The following is a 6,113-nucleotide window of genomic DNA, read 5'->3' on the forward strand; positions in this document are numbered from 1 at the left end:
AGACTGTTTATTTAACTTGCTCTAGCCTACTTCACATCCCTGTCAAAGTGGGAAACAGACATATGATGGCTTTGGTTGACAGCGGTGCCTCTGTGTCTATAATTAATGCCAAGCTGGTAGATGCAAGTCACCTGCATAGTGGAAGAGTACTACGGGTGCAAGGCTACGACGGAAAAGTGACAATGCATAATCAATGGGCCTCAGTAAACATCGAGTTCCAAGGTCATCAAATAGAGAGTGAAGTACTGGTGATTGAGGGGGTGACGTATGACTTTCTGCTATCCAGACCAGATATAAAGAAACTAAAAATCAACGTTTACTGGGACGATGCTGTTTTAGTGGAAGGACTATCAAGGCAAGAGACACAGCCTGATAGAAAAGATAACCTGCGAGTTGTCAAGTGCGCGAGGGATATTGCAACGACCTATCCTGAACTGGTATGCATAGGAAGCTACCCACCAGCGATGACGTCACACAAGGTGCCTTTCGAACTAACCGACAAGACTGTCATCCGAAAATCGCCTTATAACATGTCAAGAGAGCGCAAGATTTGGTTGAAGAAGGAATTGCAGGAGATGCTAGACGCGAATATAATCCGGCCTTCGGTGTCACCCTTCGCCTCTCCCATAACTATTGCGCCGAAAGAAGATGGAACTTTCAGACTGTGCACAGATTACAGGGTTCTCAACCGCCAGACAGAGCTTATACCATTTCCCATGCCGAAGATAGACACGATTATAGATGAGACAGGTGGTTGCCGATGTTTTTCACGTATTGACTTGTGCAAAGGTTTCTGGCAGATCCCGCTAACCGAAGAAACAAAAATGTACACTGCTTTTATCACGCCCTTCGACCTGTACGAGTATAACCGGCTTCCTTTCGGCTGGAAAAACTCACCAGCATGGTTCCAGAAGATAATGAACGAAGTCCTGAAGCCTTTCCTAGGTGTCTTTTGTAACGTGTACATCGACGATATTATCGTCTTCTCCAAAACAGAGGCAGAGCATCAGGAAAACCTGTCCCAGGTATTAAATGCCTTGAGCTTGGCACACCTCAAGGTTAATTTTAAGAAAAGTGCGTTCTTTCAAAGAAAAGTTGTGTTTCTTGGAAGAGTCTTTGATGGGACTACCAAAAGCACGAAACAAGAGTCCGTTGAGAGGATATCCCAACTGGTAAAACCATATGACGTCCACTCATTGCGTGTGTTTTTGGGATTAGCAGGACATTTCAGACCTTTCATAAAAGACTTTGCCATAAAAACAAGATGCCTCACGCGCCTAACGCAGAAAGCAGTTCCATTTGAGTGGGATGAGGATTGTGAGAGAGTCTACCGTGATCTGGTGCACAGAATCTCTGCTGACCCTATTCTACGCATACCAGATTTCACCTTACCCTTTGAACTGAATACCGACGCCTCACATTATGGAACAGGTGCAGTCTTGTACCAGAAATGTCCAGAAGCATCCGGCCGAGAAAAGCGACACGTAGTAGGCTACTACAGCTACACCCTCAAGCCACCTGAAGTCAACTACACCACTACTGAAAAGGAAGCGCTTGCAGTCCTTAAAGCAATTCAGTACTTCCGTACGTACCTAGAAGGTGCGAAGTTTACTTTGTTCACCGATCACCAGGCCCTCACTCATCTCTTGAATATGACTCAACCTAAGGGACGTATCGCCAGATGGGTGAACTATTTGCAGCAATTTGATTTCACCATCTCCCACAGACCTGGACCCCTTTTGACTGATGCAGATGCATTGTCTAGACTGATGATACAGGCCGAACAATCTGAAGAAATCAATGAAGTAAAATTGTGGGAAGGCACTGAACAATTGATGTTTATGGAAGGTCGCTATCAAGTCCCGCCAACGCTGATTTCAAAGGTTCTTTATTTGTACCACGATAGCCCAGAATCTGGAGGACACGACGGATTTTGGCGCACCTACAACAAGCTAGTCAAGAGATTTACGTGGCCTCACATGAAAGAAGACGTCAAGCAATACGTTCGTTCATGCCACCTTTGTCAGGTCAACAAAGTGAAATATAAGCAGCCTACGGACGCCATGATAATACCTTGCCACTCGAACGTGCCTTTTGAAGTTATACACCTTGATTTTGCCGAGCTGAATAAGAAACGAGAAGGAGTCCGAAAAACGCAAGCTTTTCTTCTGGCCATAGATGAATGCACCAGGATGGTCGCGGCACGGGCAGGAAAAGAAGATGCGAATAGTGTCATCGCCCTTCTCGAACGGGAAATGTTTAGGACAACCAGGACGATTGTATGTGACAACGGTCCAGCGTTCAAGAGTGAAAAGCTTGCAAGATGGGCTCGAGACCATAATATATCAATCAAATTCTGTGCGCCATACCATCCCGCAGCGAATGGGCTTGCAGAGCGTGCTATACGAGATGTAAAACAATACATCAGGATGTACGATAGTTTCCCTGGTGGTTGGAAATGCTCTTTAGAAGCAGCTGTACGACATCACAATCGCTCCTACACCAGTGGCTTGGGATGTAGCCCGCAGTTCGCGTCTTCAGGAGAGACCCCTATTCTTCAGGCGGACCGTGAATTGGGGCTGTTAGAAAATCTCAAGATCGTCGAGGAGAGGAAACAAAAATCGCAGGAGGAGAGGTACCGTAAACTAATGAAACAAAATTTTGACAAGAGACATTGCGTAGATATCCCAGACATTCAAGTCACCGACCTCATTCTAGTTAGGAAAGGAGTAAGAGAATCCAGTGCCAAATTTTATGGTCCTTACTCTGTGACAAAGACAGCCACTCAGAAAGGAATATTGAAGACTGTGTGGTACATTGGTGAACGGGGCACAGTTGAATGTGCTTCGATTGGAAACGTTTTCAAGTATTACCCCAGGAGGGGTTAGCAAAAGAAACCTGGAAGGGTGAAGCGGTATGAGCCTTCGAATAGAAGATGAAGAAGCGCGAGAACCGGGAGACAGGAGAAGAGAAGAAGGAAGTGAAAATAAAAATGTAGACAAGATGGACGCCAGTTCCACAGCAATGCTTTACGTCTACTGTATCCTTTAAATAGGAACGCTACAAGAGGTTATTGGACAGAACTGGAAATTGTACTAGTAATCCGGGCACCACAAAGGCAGCTATATATGCGGTTTTGCACATGTAGCTTGCAGGGTATTAAGAGTTCTTCAAACTTTTAACACGTCCCACACGCCTTTTCACTCTCTTAATGCTTCTGACAAATAAAGCTGCGAAAGGACATCGAGGTCCTTTCACAAGTCGTGCGGGCGTGATTCTAGATGGACGCACGTGGTGTTGCCGCCCGATAGCGCAAGGAGAGTGCGTTGTCGGAGGGAAAATAACTTGGCTGTTGGCTTCTATTTAATGGGCGGGATGAGCGCGGTACGTGTTGCTTACACTGTCCTTGGTGAGCTAGAAGCGTGGAGTTATGAAAACATGGAAAGGTGTAGTTACGATAAAATGTTGTGACAGACCAGGGCCAAGCTGTCAGCTCAGGGACACGGCATCCTGGACTAGTTGTGACGCCGCCCCCCTGGACCGATTCTATCGTCGGTTCACATTCAAGGAGTTTATTCCTCCTCCTCCTCCTCCTCCTCCTCCTCCTCCTCCTCCTCCTCCTCCTCCTCCTCCTCCTCCTCCTCCTCCTCCTCCTCCTCCTCCTCCATTTTTCTTATTTACTGAGCCAGTTCGAACTGTGGGTTTAACACTTCCTTTTTTTAAAAAAGAAGTAACAAAACTAAAACAGCAAGCTAGTACGCGTGTCCCCCAATCATGAAAGTTTATCCCGTCGCTGCTTTGACTCATCGGCAAACAACGCGTGGAGGCGACATGCGAGCTTGTCTTAAGGCTCAATCTCATCGAGTCAGCTGCCGACAGACAATGACCCGACTAAGAAGGACCAAAAGGATAGGTTGGAGGATAAGATGTAGACCGAGGAACACTTCCGTGAAATGCTGGACAAAAGCTCAAAATGAATAAACATTATTTGCAAGACTTTGCAAAAATCCACAAGGGCAGGCGGACGTGGGTAGACGTTTGAAAAACAAGCCCCAGTGTAGATAATACTGAGCCCCTTAGCTTTGTCTGGTAAAATCGCGAATTCCGTAATTATACTTATCCTATTTGCAAGAAGCGCAATATTTAGTGCAAAGATCCTTCCATAAATCTATGCGGGTTTCCTTCTCGTCGGACGCTGTTTTGATGGTCCCAATAAGAATGGCATAAATCTGCTAAAGTTCTTTCTTTGTTTTCTTTTTGTTTCTGAGCACCTGGGAACGGCCGTGATTCTGATGAGATTTGTGACATCTAAATTACGATTTCCAGCACCGCGAAGGCTGCAGAACAAAAGTGACAATACGCATAAAAGCACCTCATTCGGAGACAACGGAAACCAAAACTAGCCTATAGCGAGTAATAGGCAAAGGTTACTCGAGCTCATGTCATTTTGACGAATATCAAAAAAGAAGTAAGGAGACTTGGATGTTTTTCATTTTTACGGGCTGACGTACCACTAAATAAATAAATAAATAAATAAATAAATAAATAAAATGAATGCTTGATGACGAGGACATAAAATTTTGGAATGGTACTTTTTGTAAGATTGATGACGATCTGCTTGTACGATTTGTTTTACAAATGCGAAATTATGTATTTTGACACACGAGAGGGAAAAACATATGGAAAAAGAGGGAATGCGTCTTTACAGGACGTTATATCGAGCTGGCCAATGCAACTAAACAGCGTGTCATTATTTAGCACACTTTGGCGGTGCCTCCAGGACACCAAAAAGGCAACAGGGTCAACGAAGCTGGTACTCGAACTAGTCCGTAGGTTCGGGGATTGCCGGAACCTCCATCAACCCACAGGCCGCCCTGGTCCTAGCTTTGATCCCCTACTGACCGTTGGATGCCCTAGAGGTCCAGCACCGCCTGCTTTAATATAATATCAGGTGCTCTCCTCAGGGGTCCGTTCGCCGGTGTTATGTTAATTTTAGCATGGAGAAATTATCTCATACGACTAAATGGAACGGTAAAGGTAAATTCTTTCGTGCAAGAGGAATCGCGAAAGAAGAGAAGAGGTGCGCTCTTCCAAGCGACTGGTTACTGGCCAAAACGCATGTGAAACCACCTGCTTCCTGGCCAATCTCTAGTACTGGGTATAAGCCAGTGTTTGGACACAAGAACAAGAACAGTTCCCCAGAACTATTCAAGACAACTACTACTACTCTCGCCGCAGGCGAAAACTTCCTACAGAGAACTTCTACCAATGAAAAAGAGGATCAGGGGTGCCTAGCTTCCTTAGACCTCGGGTCATGATGCGCGTGATTTACGTTGTATGTTCTGCGACGACTTTATCAGATTGTTAGATCTGGGGGGGGGGGGGGGTATTCGAGAGGAAATGGTAATTTTCACCGTGCGAAATTCGCAGCAACATCAGAAGGGCGGGATGGCGGCCGTATGAGTGCGGGCCAACGTAGGGGAAGCAGTATCGGAGCGACCCCGTAGGAGGAAGCTCGAAAGGGAGGGATCGAGAGCGTATGACCCCCCTCAGCTTTGTTCTGCTGTTTTTCTTTCCATATATTTTCATTTTCTCTGCCACCCTTGCCTCTTCTACAGCATGCACCACGATATGGCGGAATAGAAGCGCAATCAGTACCATTTAACTATAGAGTCTCTTGCAGCCTAGTATAACGAAGCATATGAACGGGCTTTGAAGGGGACATAAACAGCGAACGAACGGACGTGATAGCAGGCACTTTCACTTCGTCTAGCCCTCGGCAATACATGGTGCCAGATGGCTGCCGTGACAAGGGGCAATATCTCCTGAAGCGACGTACAAAGAGCACTGTCCTTTCCCAAAGTAACGTTATATCAACTTCGCACCGTGCAGGTATCGCGCGCTGCTAAGGCAACTATAACCAGACGACCTCACTCGCCACGAAGGTGCCCACCTTGCGTGTGACCTCGACATCCAAGTTTGAAAACAATCGGTACACACGCCGATATAGCATTATTGCCCGAAGGATCTGGAATGTATAGTCAACCTGGCGGGCGGAGTAAGAAAAAAAGAGAGGAAAAACACGAAAGAGAGACGCGACAAATTCGTGAGAA

General features: G+C 46.1%; 1 long non-coding RNA gene across 1 annotated transcript in view; it reads right to left on the reverse strand.

Moving 5' to 3' along the window:
- Positions 1-6,113, reverse strand: part of LOC139057431 (uncharacterized) — a 327,910-nt gene that overhangs the window by 37,464 nt on the left and 284,333 nt on the right. The gene's annotated exons all lie outside the window — the stretch shown is intronic.

Source organism: Dermacentor albipictus, chromosome 3 (genome assembly GCF_038994185.2).
Source record: "Dermacentor albipictus isolate Rhodes 1998 colony chromosome 3, USDA_Dalb.pri_finalv2, whole genome shotgun sequence".
Lineage (NCBI taxonomy): Eukaryota > Metazoa > Arthropoda > Arachnida > Ixodida > Ixodidae > Dermacentor > Dermacentor albipictus.